This window comes from Triticum urartu, chromosome 2 (genome assembly GCF_003073215.2).
Source record: "Triticum urartu cultivar G1812 chromosome 2, Tu2.1, whole genome shotgun sequence".
NCBI classification, from domain to species: Eukaryota; Viridiplantae; Streptophyta; class Magnoliopsida; order Poales; family Poaceae; genus Triticum; species Triticum urartu.
In genome coordinates this window covers 266,584,105-266,600,063 of record NC_053023.1, presented here as the reverse complement: position 1 = coordinate 266,600,063, position 15,959 = coordinate 266,584,105, and positions in this window count along the sequence as shown.

Sequence of the window (15,959 nt, the reverse complement as noted above, 5' to 3'; positions counted from 1 at the left end):
AGTTAGAAAATTATATTTAATTAATTATTTTTGAAGATTATTAATAGATAAATTCCTCACGTGCAGCAATTTATTTTAGAATTTTTGGTGTTCCAGATCTTGCGCTAGCTACAGATTACTATAGACTGTTCTGTTTTTGACAAATTCTGTTTTTCGTGAGTTGTTTGCTTATTTTGATGAATCTATGGTTAGTAAAATAGTTTATAAACCATAGAGAAGTTGTAATAAAGTAGGTTTAACACCAATATAAATCAATAATGAGTTAATTCCAGTACCTTGAAGTGGTGTTTTGTTTTCTTTCGCTAACGGAGCTCACGAGATTTTCTACTTTATGTTTTGTGTTGTGAAGTTTTCAAGTTTTGTGTAAAGACTTGATGGATTATGGAATAAGGAGTGGCAAGAGCCTAAGCTTGGGGATGCCCATGGCACCACCAAGATAATCTAAGGACACCTAAAAGCCAAAGCTTGGGGATGCCCTGGAAGGCATCCCCGCTTTCGTCTACTTGTATCGGTAACTTTACTTGGAGCTATATTTTTATTCACCACATGATATGTGTTTTGCTTGGAGCGTCTTGTATGATTTGAGTCTTTGCTTTTTAGTTTACCACAATCATCCTTGCTGTACACACCTTTTGAGAGAGCCATACATGATTTGGAATTTGTTAAAATACTCTATGTGCTTCGATTATATCATTTGAGTTATATAGTTTTGCTCTAGTACTTCACTTATATTTTTTTAGAGAACGGTGGTGGAAATGTTTTATAGAAACCATCGATCTCTCATGCTTCACTTAGATTATTTTGAGAGTCTTAAATAGCAAGGTAATTTTCTTAAATAATCCTAATATGCTTGGTATTCAAGAATAGTAAAAACTTTCTTATGAGTGTGTTGAATGCTATGAGAAGTTTGATGCTTGATAATTGTTTTTAGATATGAAGATGGTGATATTAAAGTTGTGCTAGTTGAGTAGTTGTGAATTTGAGAAATACTTGTGTTAAAGGTTGTGATTCTCGTAGCATGGACGTATGGTGAACCGTTATGTGATGAAGTTGGAGCATGATTTATTTTTTTGATTGTCTTCCTTATGAGTGGCGGCCGGGGACGAGCGATGATCTTTTCCTACCAATCTATCCCCCTAGGAGCATGCGCGTAATACTTTGCTTTGATAACTTGTAGATTTTTGCAATAAGTATATGAGTTCTTTATGACTAATGTTGAGTCCATGGATTATACACACTTTTCTTCCTTCCACCATTGCTAGCCTCTCTAATACCGCACAACTTTCGCCGGTATCATACACCCACCATATACCTTCCTCAAAACAGACACCATACCTACCTATTATGGCATTTCCATAGCCATTCCAAGATATACTAACATGCAACTTTCCACCGTTCCGTTTATTATGACACACTCCATCATTGTCATATTGCTTAGCATGATCATATAGTTCACATCGTACTTGTGGCAAAGCCACCATTCATAATTCTTTCATAAATGTCACTCTTGATTCATTGCATATCCCGGTACACCGCCGGAGGCATTCATATAGAGTCATATTTTGTACTAAGTATCGAGTTGTAATTGTTGAGTTGTAAGAAAATAAAAGTGCGTTGATCATCATTATTAGAGCATTGTCCCAGTGAGGAAAGGATGATGGAGACTATGATTCCCCCACAAGTCGAGATGAGAATCCGAACGAAAAATAATAAAACAAAAGGAAGAAAAGAGGCCATAAAAAAGAGAAAAGGCCCAAATAAAAAAATGAGAGAAAAACAGAGAAGGGAAAATGTTACTATCCTTTACCACACTTGTGCTTCAAAGTAGCACGATGATATTCATGATAGAGAGTCTCTCATTTCGTCACTTTCATATACTAGTGGGAATTTTTCATTATAGAACTTGGCTTGTATATTCCAATGACGGGCTTCCTCAAAATGCCCTAGGTCTTCATGAGCAAGCAAGTTGGATGCAAACCCACTTAGTTTCTTTTGTTGAGCTTTCATATACTTATAGCTCTAGTGCATCCGTTGCATGGCAATCCCTACTCACTCACATTGATATCTATTAATGGGCATCTCCATAGCCCGTTGATACGCCTAGTTGATGTGAAACTATCTTCTCCCTTTTTGTCTTCTCCACAACCACCATCCTATTCCACATATAGTGCTATATCCATGGCTCACGCTCACGTATTGCGTGAAGATTGAAAAAGTTTGAGAATGTCAAAAGTATGAAACAATTGCTTGGTTTGTAATCGGGGTTGTGCATGATTTAAATATTTTTTGTGGTGAATATAGAGCATAGCCATACTATATGATTTTGTAGGGATAACTTTCTTTGGCCATGTTATTTTGAGAAGATATGATTGCTTTGTTAGTATGCTTGAAGTATTATTATTTTTATGTCAATATTAAACTTTTATCTTGAATATTTTGGATCTGAATATTCATAACACAATTAAGAAGAATTACATTAAAATTATGCCAAGTAGCACTTCACATCAAAAATTATCTTTTTTATCATTTACCTACTCGAGGACGAGCAGCAATTAAGCTTGGGGATGCTTGATACGTCTCCAACGTATCTATACTTTTTGATTGCTCCATGCTATATTATCTACTGTTTTGGACATTATTAGGCTTTATTATCCACTTTTATATTATTTTTGGGACTAACCTATTAACCGGAGGCCCAGCCCAGAATTGCTGTTTTTTTGTCTATTTTAGGGTTTCGAAGAAAAGGAATATCAGACGGAGTCCAAACGGAATGAAACCTTCAGGAACGTAATTTTTGGAACGAACAAGACCAAGGAGACTTGGACCCTACGTCAAGCAACCAACAGGGAGGCCACGAGGTAGGGGGCGCGCCTACCCCCCCTAGGCGCGCCCTCCACCCTCGTGGGCCCCCTGTTGCTCCACTGACGTACTCCTTCCTCCTATATATACCTACATACCCCCAAACGATCAGATACGGAGCCAAAACCCTAATTCCACCGCTGCAACCTTCTGTATCCACGAGAACCCATCTTGGGGCCTGTTCCGGAGCTCCGCCGGAGGGGGCATCCATCACGGAGGGCTTCTACACCAACACCATAGCCTCTCCAATGAAGTGTGAGTAGTTTACCTCAGACCTTCGGGTCCATAGTTAATAGCTAGATGGCTTCTTCTCTCTTTTTGGATCTCAATACAATGTTCTCCCCCTCTCTTGTGGAGATCTATTCGATGTAATCTACCTTTTGCGGTGTGTTTGTTAAGACCGATGAATTGTGGGTTTATGATCAAGATTATCTATGAACAATATTTGAATCTTCTCTGAATTCTTTTATGTATGATTGGTTATCTTTGCAAGTCTCTTCGAATTATCAGTTTGGTTTGGCCTACTAGATTGATCATTCTTGCAATGGGAGAAGTGCTTAGCTTTGGGTTCAATCTTGCGGTGTCCTTTCCCAGTGACAGTATGGGCAGCAAGGCACGTATTGTATTGTTGCCATCGAGGATAACAAGATGGTTTTTTATCATATTGAATGAATTTATCCCTCTACATCATGTCATCTTGCTTAAGGTGTTACTCTGTTTTCATCAACTTAATACTCTAGATGCATGTTGGATAGTTGTCGATGAGTGGTGTAATAGTAGTAGATGCAGGCAGGAGTTGGTCTACTTGTCTCGGACGTGATGCCTATACACATGATCATGCCTAGATATTCTCATAACTATGCTCAATTCTGTCAATTGCTCAACAGTAATTCGTTCACCCACTGAAAAATACTTATGCTCTTGAGAGAAGCCACTAGTGAAACCTTTGGCCCCCGGGTATATCTTCATCATATTAATCTTCCAATACTTAGTTATTTCCTTTGCTTTTTACTTTGCTTTTATTTTACTTTGCGTCTTTATCACAAAAATACCAAAAATATTATTCTATCATATCTATCAGATCTCACTCTCGTAAGTGACCGTGAAGGGATTAACAACCCCTTATCGCATTGGTTGTGAGGAGTTATTTGTTTTGTGCAGGTACGAGGGACTCGCCTACTGGATTGATACCTTGGTTCTCAAAAACTAAGGGAAATACTTACGCTACTTTGCTGCATCATCCTTTCCTCTTCAAGGAAATCCAATGCAGTGCTCAAGAGGTAGCATTTCCTATTTGCCATCGAGGGTGGAGCTTATAGTGAAAGCCCCGCCCGTGTCGTCCTCCTTGACGGGCACCTTCTTGGTTCCTCGTGGTGCCGCCTTGGACTTCTTGCTCTTGCCGGTGGAGCTCTCTGGCACGTCCTCAACGAGAGCGCAGCACTCCAAAGAGGTGCGCTTGCCGGAGTGGATGGAAGAGGTCTTGCTGAAAGAGGTCTCGCGGAAAGGGGTCTTGCCAGAAGAGGTCTTGCCGGCCTTCTTCCTTCTCGAGGCTTGAGTGGTAGGAGCAAGTGCCTTGGCGGCAGTTGCTGCAACTGCCTCTCAGTAGAGTTGGTCGGCGCAGATGAGCGCGTCTTTCTTATTAGAGGGGACGGTGATGATGGTTAGCGGTCCCGGCATCTTCAGTGTGTTGTAGGCGTAGTGTGACGCCGCCATGAACTGGGCCAGCGCTGGGCGGCCAAGAATCCCATTGTATGGCAAGGGCATCTCGGCGGCATCGAAAACGATCTTCTCCGTCCTATAGTTCAGCTCGCCCCCAAACGTAACGGGCAGCGTGATTTTGCCTTTTGGCTGGCTCCTTCCCGGGTTGACCCCTTGAAACATGCCCATCTCCCCGAGATCTCCATCAGGAATCTGCAGCCTCTTGATCACAGCAGGCGAGATCATGTTCAAACGGGCCCCACCGTCAACCAGCACTTTTTGTCACCTTGAGGTTGCATATTGTTGGTGAAACCAACAATGGCAAACACCCGACCACAGTTGTGCGATCAGGGTGATCCTCGGTGTCAAAAATGATGGGCGTGTGGGACCACTTCAGTGGCTTCTGGGCATCGAATGACGGCTCTGCCGAAGTGACCTCTCGTGCCCACTGTTTTAGTTGGCGATGAGAGGCGTGCAATGAGGCACCACTGTCGACGCTCATGGCCTTTGTAGCTTTTTGGAACTCGTGCTCGCCGGACTCGTCGTCCTCATCATGATCATCATCTTCGCCCTTCTTATCGCGGCCCCGATCGGGCCTTTCCCGTTGATTATCTTTGCCGCGGCGACCTCCTTGGCCACCACGATTCTTGCCAAACCCCTCAACACCATCCTGACCCTTCTCCTTGTCTTGCCTTTCATATTTGGCCTTCTGCTTTTCTGCAAGCAGCTCAACCTGTCGGCAGTTCTGGAGGTCGTGGCCCTTGGTGCGGTGGATCTTGCAGTACTTCTTGTCGGAGCCTCCTGGCTTGTCGGTGGCCACCAAGGCCCGGCAGACGGTGCACCCAGCAACCTCCTTGCCGGGGTCGTCAGCCTTGGCCTTCTTGGCAGCACCAGGTTCGCCGGATCCCTCAACGGCAAGAACAGTCTTGCCCTTATGCTTCCTGTTGCGGCGTCGGCCCTTCGTCGTCGGGGCAGAGGCGTCTTCGTCTATGGAGTCGGTTTCCGCACTGGCGTCCTCGCCGGGGTACTTCCTTCCTTCTCTAGCCGAGCACATCTATGTGCCAGAACATAAAGTTCGGCTACATCCTTGACCTTGCAAATTGCCAGCTCTTCATGCATCTTACGGTTGCGTACGTTCTGATGGAACGCACTGATGAAAGCGGCGGGATGAATATCTGTGATGGTATACTCCACACGGCTGAATCTTTGTATGTACTTACGCAGGGACTCACCATCCTTCTAGGAGATGACATGCAAGTCACTTGCCTGGCCAGGAGCTTGGTGGCCTCCGGTAAAGGCGCCAACAAACTCATCGCACATATCTGACCAGGAAGAGATGGAATCCACTGGCAGGTGCATCAACCACGACATGACGTTGGGCTTAAGTGCCAACGGAAAGTAGTTGGCGAGCACTTTGTCGCTGCGAGCCCCGGCGGCTTGCATCGTGATGGTGTAGATGCCGAGGAACTCCGATGGGTGAGTCTTGCCATTGTACTTTTCCCCAACATCAGGCTTGAACGTGTGGTGGGAAGGCCACTGGAACTGCCACAGCTCTCGGGTAAACGCCGGACATCCCACCTCGTAAGGCAGGTCGCCAGAGCCCCCCGGTGCTGGGTGGTCCATAGCAGGCCCTGCACACCGATCCGACTGATGGCGCGCCTCTCACCATCGCTTGGTGGTAGTCTGAGCATCTTCCTGAGCTCGCTCTCGAAGAACTCGACGTTGGTCATAGCAGGTTCGCGATTCAGACGACGCTGTGGAAACATTATCACAGCCATCAGCCCGACGAGCCGGTGGCTGCTGTCGCGACCGTGGGGGAGGAGAGTGCATTGTGGTCGCAGCGTCTCCGGTCCTTCGACCGTCGGCATGCACTGGCTCGACAGAACGCTGGCATGAGGGTCCCGCTGGGAGCGGCTCGTTTTTATTGGCGAAGCTGATAAGGCTTTGGAGTGTGGCCCTCCACTCGTCGAGCTTGTGCGCAGTGCGGGGGGGGGGGGGGGGGGGGGGGGGGGGGGGAGTCAAGGAGCAGTTGTACATGCGCCAGCGCTTCTGCTGGCGTGGGTGGTGGCGAAAGCCACGTTGATCCTGATGCGCTCCAACTTCTAACCAAGTTAGAAGGAGCTCTGTCACGGTCTCGCGGTCACACACCGCTTTCGCCGGCATCCGGGTGCGTACGTCGTCCTAGTGCGTCCTGAAAGTGGCGCACAGGGCTCTTCCTGCGGCGGTGCCCGGGAGCTCCGGTGTCACGGTGTTTCTCATCACGCGCGGCATGGGAAGGCCATGGCGCGGGTGCCAGTTGGGGTGCCGTAGAGGTTGCCGCGCCGCCCTTGGGTAGCATGAACCTGTCCCCGGACCAAGCAGGGCGCGGCTCGTTGTCTCGGATCCGAACGACGCTGCTTGCCTAACTCCGATTGCTAGAATGTCGTGGATGCTCGTGGTCCATGTCTTCGGCACCATCCATGGCCACCCAGTCACGTGCTCCCGCTGTCGCGGACGGGCCGGCTCTGGACAACCCGATCGCTGCGATCCCCTTATTCTTGAGGGCCATGGTGATGATGAAGTCGATGCGCTAACTTCCAAACCTAATTTTCGTAGCTTGTGCCCCCTACCTGGCGCGCCAAAGATGTCGGGGTTCAGGAACGACACCTATGGGATCACGGGCAATCCCTTCTACAGTTGGCGGGCGCGGGGCTATGGAAAGAGCGGGATTAGATGATCAACACGGGGGAGTTTATCAAGGTTCAGGCCACAAGTGATGCGTAATACCCTACCCCTGCTGGTTTGTGTTTATATAGTGTTCATGGACTAGCTACAAAGTGTGCAGGGTCTAAAAGTATGAATCGTCTCACAGTACGCCACGGGCCTCCTTTTATACTCAAAGCGGCTGCCATGGTGGCACGCAGGAGGTTGAAAGTTATAAACTGGTCTAGCTTATCGCCTGACATCACGGGAAAAAACACATTAAATGCGCTACTTAGGTGTCCTCTTGCTTTATCAGGGATGGTAACGAAGCCTGTCCCATCCGTCGCCGCTTCGCCTTGCTCCGACACGCGTCCAGGCCAATGAGGCATGCAACGCCATGTAGGCTGGCGGGCTGCTGAGCTGGCGTGGTGGCAGGGTCTTCACGAAGTTCTGCATGCCACCACGCAGGTGCTTAACTGGTTGGCCTGGGAGCCACGTACTGCCACATGGGTACCTGCTTAGTTGGTAGGTCGACCGCTGAGATGGGCTGGAGACGGGGCGGCAAGGCCTTGTCGCCATTTTGCTGATCTTCCCGGCAGGGTTCTTGCCAGGACCTTGTGGGCGCCCTCGGCAAGAGTGTTTCCGGGGCCTCGTGGGTATCTTTGGCAGGAGGCTTGCCGGGGCCTCGTGGGCATCCTCGGCAAGGATCCTTGCTATTGTCTTGTTTCATGGTTCCTATCTAGGCCTCGCAGGCCCTTTGTCTTCACAAAGGTCTGCATGCCACCATGGAGGCACCTCCTGAGCCTTGGTTCCGATGTGGTTGATGATGTCATGACTCTTAGACTCAAGGATGGTGGCCTTGTTGGTGTTGGGCAAGTTGCCCCGACAAGACACTTGCTGGGGCTACGCAAGCTCCCCCGACAAGGCTCTTGTTGGGGAAAGCCCACCTTGTCCCTCTGCTTCTCGCGCCTTTGGCTTGGCGCTACTCTGGTAGTCTTGGGTCTTTTCTTCCTCTGCTCCGCCAAGCGTGGCCACATGCGTGTGGCTGTGACTGCCTGCGCACAAGTAAAGGGGTACAAAAAAGGACCCCTACTTTTGTACACCGACAGATTCAACAAAGCGGTATTAATTTCACAAGATTCTGCATTAGCATCGCGAGCAATCGGAGTACTAATATAATCATTGTTTTTGGTATTGGAAAAGTCACACAATTTAGTATTATACTGATCCATCATGACAAAGCAAGCAATCCAACACACGATCAGACAAAAAGGCAAGCGAAGAAGATGAACGGAACAAGGGTGAAGAAAAGGCGAATCTTTTCGAAAATCGTTTTAGAAGTGGTGGAGAGGAAAACGAGAGGTGAATGGCGAATAACGTAATGCGAGGGATGAGAGTTTATGATGGGTACTTGGTATGTCTCGGCTAGGCATAGATCTCCCCGGCAACGGCGCCTGAAATCCTTCCTGCTACCTCTTGAGCTTGTGTTGGTTTTTCCCTTAAAGAGGAAAGGGTGATGTAGTAAAGGAGAGTAAGCATTTCCCTCAGTTTCGAGAACCAATGTATCCATCCAGTAGGAGACCACGCGACAAGCCACCGAATACCTGCACACAAAAACACCAACTTGCACCCAACATGAAAAAGGGGTTGTCAATCCCTTCACGTTCATTTGCATAGTGAGATCTGAGATAGATAGATAAACGGTAAAGTAATATTTTTGGTATTTTTGGTTTAGGGAACGGAAAGTAAATGATTCCGAAGAAAGTAAATCAAAAACTAAAATTATAGATCGGAAACTTATATGATGGAAAATAGAACCGGTGGCCATAGGTTTCACTAGAGTCTTCTCTCAAGAAAGGAATTATTACAGTGGGTGAACAAATTACTACTGAGCAATTGATAGAAAAGCTCAAAGTTATGATGATATCTAAGGCAATGATCATGAATATAGGCATCAGATCCGTGTTAAGTAGACCAAAATGATTATCCATTTAGTACTATTACTCCACACATCGACCGCTATCCAGCATGCATCTAGAGTATTAAGTTCAGAAGAACATAGTGTCGGTGTTCTGGGCACGGGGGTCCCAGACTTGCCTGCCTGCGGCTTGCGGCGTGGCTCGAGGAAGGGCCCAGCACGGCCCATCTTCATCAACACAGAACCAAGACCCTCGCGAGGGGCCAAGCCTCGCGGGGCGGACGACACGGAGCTTCCTCAGGGACGGCCTCATCAGGCTGGCTCGCGAGGAGGCGGAGAGATCAAGGCGGGGTACCTCACGAGGTGCCCGTGACGCAAGCCATGACGACCAAGGGCGCCAGGCGGGCGCCAGCCCGCGTAGTGTCCTCCTTTCCTCTTTGGTGCAAAGGGAGCAAGCGCAGGCGAGAGCATCAAGCAAAGGCACCCGTTTCGGTGCAACGAGACCAAGACCAGCCCAACGGCAGGGAGGAAGTCATTGTGGAGCCCAAGCCAGCGTCACCACCCGAGCCTTTGGCAGGTGAGGACCAACTTTAGTCAGGATAAGTGTACCAGATGTTCCCCTTCAAAATGGCCAATTGTTGGCGCCCTTCCCGCTCAATATTTGGGAAGAGGCCCAGGACCTTTGCCTATAAATAGGACTAGCCACCCCCAGGGTAGAGGGGATCGGACAATCCAGAAACAAGCTGGGATTGGATCAAGTAGCATCACGCAGAGAGAGAGAGAAGGGTGATTGAACTCCTCCTAGCAGTTCATCGCCCCAGCCAAGAACAGACCCTCGCGAGGCTGTTCTTCCTTGTATTGCTCATCATCATCAGCCCAAGAGGCAATCCACCACACCACAAACTAGAGTAGGGTATTACACCACAATGGTGGCCCGAACTAGTATAAACCCTGTGTCTCTTGTGCTATTCTTTCCATAGCTTAGATCTTAGCGTGGCGGTGGGGTGCAGGTAGGTAGAAGGCGAAATCTCCGCATGCACCCCAGTGTTCGAACCTCAAGGGTCTGCCGGAACCCGAAATCCGACATTTGGCGCGCCAGGTAGGGTTGCACCAGAGTTTTCCCTTCCGCCACCACCACGACCTGCCTCGCGATGAGTAGCGTGTCGCTTGCTCCGGCCGCCGGCGCCAGCACGGGGGCCAGGGGGCTCCGAGCCCTGGCCCTAGCTCTGCAACGGGTACGGTGGCCGGACAAGTTCAAGCCAACGACGCCGCCACGCTACGGCGGCGCGACTGATCTGCTGGCCTTCTTGCTGGCGTACGAGGAGGCCATCCTCGAAGCTGGAGGTGATGATAGGGTCATGGCCAACTGGCTTCCCATGGCCCTCACCGGCGCTCCACGCGCATGGCTGCTCCACCTGCCGGCAGACTCCGTGGCCTCTTGGGAAGAGCTCCGCAGCCTCTTCCTCGCCCACCACGCTACACCAACACCCCAGGTCGTTGCGGCCCTCCTGGGCGGCTCGCAGGCGCCGCCTACAAGTCACCACGTCAAGCCGTTCATCCGCCGGGTCAGCACTGCTTCCACGCGGCAGGGGGCTCTCCTGGACTAGGCGGCGCCCAAGGCCGGCCTGACCTTCAGCTCGGAGGACCACCCCTCCAAGTCGGCCTGCTCGGGTGTGCTCCCCATGCTGTGCACCCCCACCTTCTGCCATGTGGCCGTCACCAGAACTCTCATCGATGGCGGCGCGGGCCTCAGCGTGCTCTCGGTTGAGGCCTTCAACCTCCTCTGCATACCCCTGGAACGGCTGCAACCCAGCCGGCCCTTTTCAGGCGTTGGGGTCGGGTCATCCAGCTCCTTGGGACAGATCCGGCTCCCAGTAACCTTCGACACCTACGACAACTTCTGCACGGAGCTGATCGACTTCGACATCGCCCCCATCGGCCTCCCCTACAACGCCATCCTCGGCTATCCAGCGCTGGCCCCGTTCATGGATGCGACGCACCCAGCGTACAACCTCATGAAGATGCCCGGGAGCAGCGGTGTCCTCACCGTGCACGGGGACACCGGAGACACGCTGTGAGTGCTCAAGCTCGCCTTCAAGACGGCGACGTCGGCACAGCCCGCCAACTCGGAGACCCCTGAGCCCAAGGGGGATGCACCCGCCAAGAAGAAACAGTTGTTCACCCAAGACAAGGCAGAAACCAAGCAGATACCCGTCGATGAGGACGGGTCCACCAACGCCACTTTCACCATAGGCGCCAACCTCGAGCCCGAGCAGGAGGAGGCCCTGGTTAAGTTCCTGCGTGCGAACAAGATGGTATTCGCTTGGGAGCCTGACCAGTTGGCGGGGATCCCTAGGAGCGTAATCGAGCATCACCTCAACGTGTGCCCCAACGTGCGCCCTGTGAAGCAGAAGGCAAGGCGGCAGTCCACAGAAAAGCAGGCCTTCATCGTCCAAGAGACCCGCAAACTAGAAGCCGCTGGGGTCATTCGTGAGGTCAGATACCCGGATTGGTTGGCCAACCCTGTCGTTGTGCCAAAGGAGGGAAGGAGCGCATGTGTGTCGACTTCACCAACCTCAACAAGGCATGCCCGCAAGATCCGTTCCCGCTCCCCCGCATCGACCAGATCGTCGATTCCACCGCAGAATGCGACCTGCTATGCTTCCTGGATGCCTTCTCTGGGTATCACCAAATCAAGATGGCGGTAGAAGACGTCGAAAAGACAGCCTTCCTAACCCCGTGTGGGGTGTACTGCTACACATGCATGCCATTTGGGCTGCGTAACGCAGGGGCGACCTTTCAGCGGCTGATGCACATCACCTTGGGCCGGCAGCTCGGGAAGAATGTTGAGGCTTACGTCGATGACATTGTGGTGAAGTCTCGGGAGGCCAGGACCCTGATACAAGACCTGGAGGAAACCTTCGCGAGCCTCAGCGCAGTGAACCTGCGGCTCAACCCAGAGAAGTGTGTGTTCGGAGTGCCCTCGGGCAAGCTCTTGGGTTTCCTCGTGTCCCACCGAGGCAGCGAGGCTAACCTGGAAAATGTCAAGGCGGTCGAAGACATGAGCCCGCCAAAGACCCTCAGAGAAATGCAGAAGCTCACTAGGCGCGTGACCGCGCTAGGGCGCTTCATCTGCAACTTGGGGGAGCGAGCGCTGCCCTTCTTCCAGCTAATGAAGAAAAAGGGGCCCTTTGAATGGACCGAAGAGGCCGACAAGGCTTTCCAAGGTCTCAAGAGATACCTGACCAGCCCTCCGGTCATGGTGGCTCCGCGCCCTCAAGAGCCCCTGGTGCTTTACCTCGCTGCCACTTCCTACTCCGCCAGCGCAGCCCTAGTGGCGGTTAGGGAGGAGTGTCGAATCAAAACCACAACAGCAGCCCGGGACAAGGCAAAACTGGAACAAGGAAGGCCGACAGAAACCGCCACCGCGGCTGAGGAGGATCAGCCGCCGCAGAGGAGTGCACCGGAGGCGGAAGAGGCCCCTCTCCTGGATGGCCAGCCTCCGGAGGCCTCGTCGCCTCAGGAGGCGCCATGGTCTCCGGAGGGCGCCACCAGCACTGACGCACCCAACCTCGTTGAGCACCCAGTGTACTTCGTCAGCACGGTGTTGCGGGACGCGAGGGAACGGTACCCCATGCCTCAAAAGCTCCTCCTTGCGCTACTGGTGGCCTCGCGGAAGCTGCGGCACTATTTTCAGGGTCACCCCATCAAGGTCGTCTCGTCATACCCCTTGGAGAGAGTGCTCAGGAGCCCTAACTCAGCCGGAAGGGTCGCTGAATGGAACATAGAACTGCAAGCGTTTCAGCTCGAATTCAGCATGACCAGAGTCATCAAGGGAGCAGCATTAGCGGATTTTGTGGCAGAATGGACGGAGGCACCAGGCCTCAAGGCTGACGAGGATCGGTCCCTCTCCCCGGGAAGCGAGGCGCCAGAAGGCTGGGTCATGTACTTCGATGGGGCGTTCTCCAGGCATGGCGCTGGAGCTGGGGCGGTGCTTATATCGCCCACTCAAGACATGCTCTACTACGTTGTACAGCTCTGTTTCCAGCAAGGTGAAAAGGTATCCAACAACATAGCGGAGTATGAACGCCTAATAGTGGGCTTGAAGGCCGCAGCTGCCCTGGGGGTGAAACACCTCACCATCAAGGGCGATTCGCAGCTCCTTGTCAATTTCTCCAACAAGGTGTACGAGCCGAAAGATGAGCACATGGAAGCCTACCTTGCGGAGGTCCGCAGGATGGAGAAGCAGTTCTGGGGGTTGGAGTTGCAGCATGTGCCCCGTGGCACCAATCAGGAGGCCGATGACATCGCCAAACGGGCGTCCAGGCGGTTACCTCAGGATCCTAGCGTCTTCGAGGAGCGGCTCTTCAAGCCCTGAGCCCTGCCGTCATTGTCAAACACGGCTCAGCCTCGGGAGGAGCTCCCCCAGCCACCTGCCTCAGGAGCCCCGGTCTGTGGCCCGGCCTCAGGAGCACGCCTGCTCCTGAAGATGGAGCCTCAGGAGGGGGACTGGATCACGGAACTCCGAAGTTACTTAACACAAGGGACCCTGCCAGAGAAGGAGGAGCAAGCGGAGCGTGTGGCACGGCTGGCCACGGCATACTGCATCAAGGATGGAGAGCTCTACCGGAAGCGACCAAACGATGTATCCCTGTGCTACATCTCCAGGGAGGAAGGAAAGGAGCTGCTGGAAGATATACACGGCGGAGACTGTGGACATCATTCATCATCACGGACCCTCGTCGGCAAGGCGTTCTGCAGTGGGTTTTATTGGCACACCGCACTCAATGACGCCGTCGAACTGGTGAAGACTTGTGAGGCCTGCCAGTTCCACGCCAAGCAGATCCATCAGCCGGCAGGAGGCCTGCAGACTATAACCCTTTCATGGCCGTTCGCAGTCTGGGGGCTGGACATCCTGGGCCCGTTTCCTCGGGCGCCAGGGGGCTACCGCTACCTCTACGTCGCCGTGGACAAGTTCACCAAGTGGGCTGAAGTAGAGGCCGTCCGCACCATCCCTGCGGGTTCCGCGGTCAAGTTCATCAGGGGCATCATGAGCCGGTTTGGGGTGCCGAACCGCATCATCACAGACAACGGTTCGCAATTCACCAGTAACCTCTTCAAAACATGCTGTGCTAACCTTGGAACGCAGATATGCTACGCTTCGGTGGCGCACCCCGGAAGCAACGGCCAGCCCGAGCGAGCCAACGCAGAGGTCCTGAGGGGCCTCAAGACCAGGACGCTCAAGAAGAAGCTGGAGGCCTGCGGCAGAGGTTGGTACGATGAGCTTCAGTCCGTGCTGTGGTCCATCCGCACAACCGCGATCAAGCCGACTGGAGAGACCCCGTTCTTCCTGGTCTACGGAGCCGAAGCGGTCCTCCCTCACGAGGTCAGATGTCCCTCCGCACGGGTCCTGGTGTTCGACAAGGCGCAGCAGGACGCCATGCGGGGGATGGACCTCGTGCTGGGGGAGGAACGTCACCGAGAAGCCGCGCTGCGAGCGGCGAGGTACCAACAAGCACTGCGACGATATCACTGCCGCAACATCCGCCCCAGAACTCTCGAGGTAGGAGACCTCGTGCTCAGGCGGGTTCTCTCCAGGGAGGGACTGCACAAGCTCTCTCCCATGTGGGAGGGCCTGTTCAAGGTTGTTCATGTTTCCAGGCCTGGCTCCGCGTGCTTGGAGACTCAGGAGGGGGTGCCGGTCCAGAATGCATGGAACATCCAGCACCTCCGGAGGTTCTACCCCTAAAAAGTCCCAGAGCCTGTGAAGAAGGCGAATGCCTGTGAAGCTGTCGCGTTGTGGAAAAGGCCCAGAGCCTGTGAAGAAGGCGAATGCCTATGAAGCTGTCGCGTTTTGGAAAAGGCCCAGAGCCTGTGAAGAAGGCGAATGCCTGTGAAGATTATCCTTTTTGGAAAAGGCCCAGAGCCTGTGAAGAAGGCGAATGCCCGTGAAGCTATCGCGTTTTGGAAAAGGCCCAGAGCCTATGAAGAGGGCGAATGCCCGTGAAGCTTGCTTCCCCCAAGAAAGGCCCGGAGCCTGTGAAGAAGGCCAACGCCTGTGAAGCTCGCCGCCCGTGACACTCTCACGTAATAATGAGTTGGGGCTGTACACGCCCCGGAGTCTCAGGAGCGCCGGCCTCAGGCCCTGGGGCTCCCTCCCACGCCCAATGGCAGCACTTAGCTCCGCGCTGGTGAGAAGACGTCGAAGACTAGATTAGGTGTCGGACGCGGCTTTTTCATTTGCTTTACGCAATTGGCTTGTTCATTCTCATTCGAAGTTTTGTTGAAGCTGTTGCCGTCTTTGACTTGTGGTTCTTCGAATTTTCACTCTCCTGCCTCGATTTCTCTTATGCAAGGCCTCGCGAGCGGGGTCAGCCGAGCGCCCTCGTGAGTGTTTCTGTCCTAGTCCTTCAAAGGTTTCGCGACCTGGGTCCATTACAGGAGCACCCCTCCAGTCCGTGCCCCACGGGCACCGCGACACGAGCACAGGGCCTGGGTCGGTCGCCCCCCCACGGCTGGGGCCGGGAACTATCAACGTGCGGGCACATAGTTGGAAGGCGCGATAACGGAAGCAAAGCGATGATTAACAGCAATAACCCAAACACGCCCCCGCGGGGCTCCATGCTACTGTCTTTTTACGCAGGAAAAAGGAAAAGAAAGAGCAAATCAGGCGCAGCTCGCCTCACACCGGCCTACAGGGAAGACTCGGGCTGCCTCCGGGTCTCAGGCAGACTCCCTCTCACGCTTCACCGAGGCGCGATGGCGGGCAGACACGCTACCACCTTCCAAGCAGGTACGACCG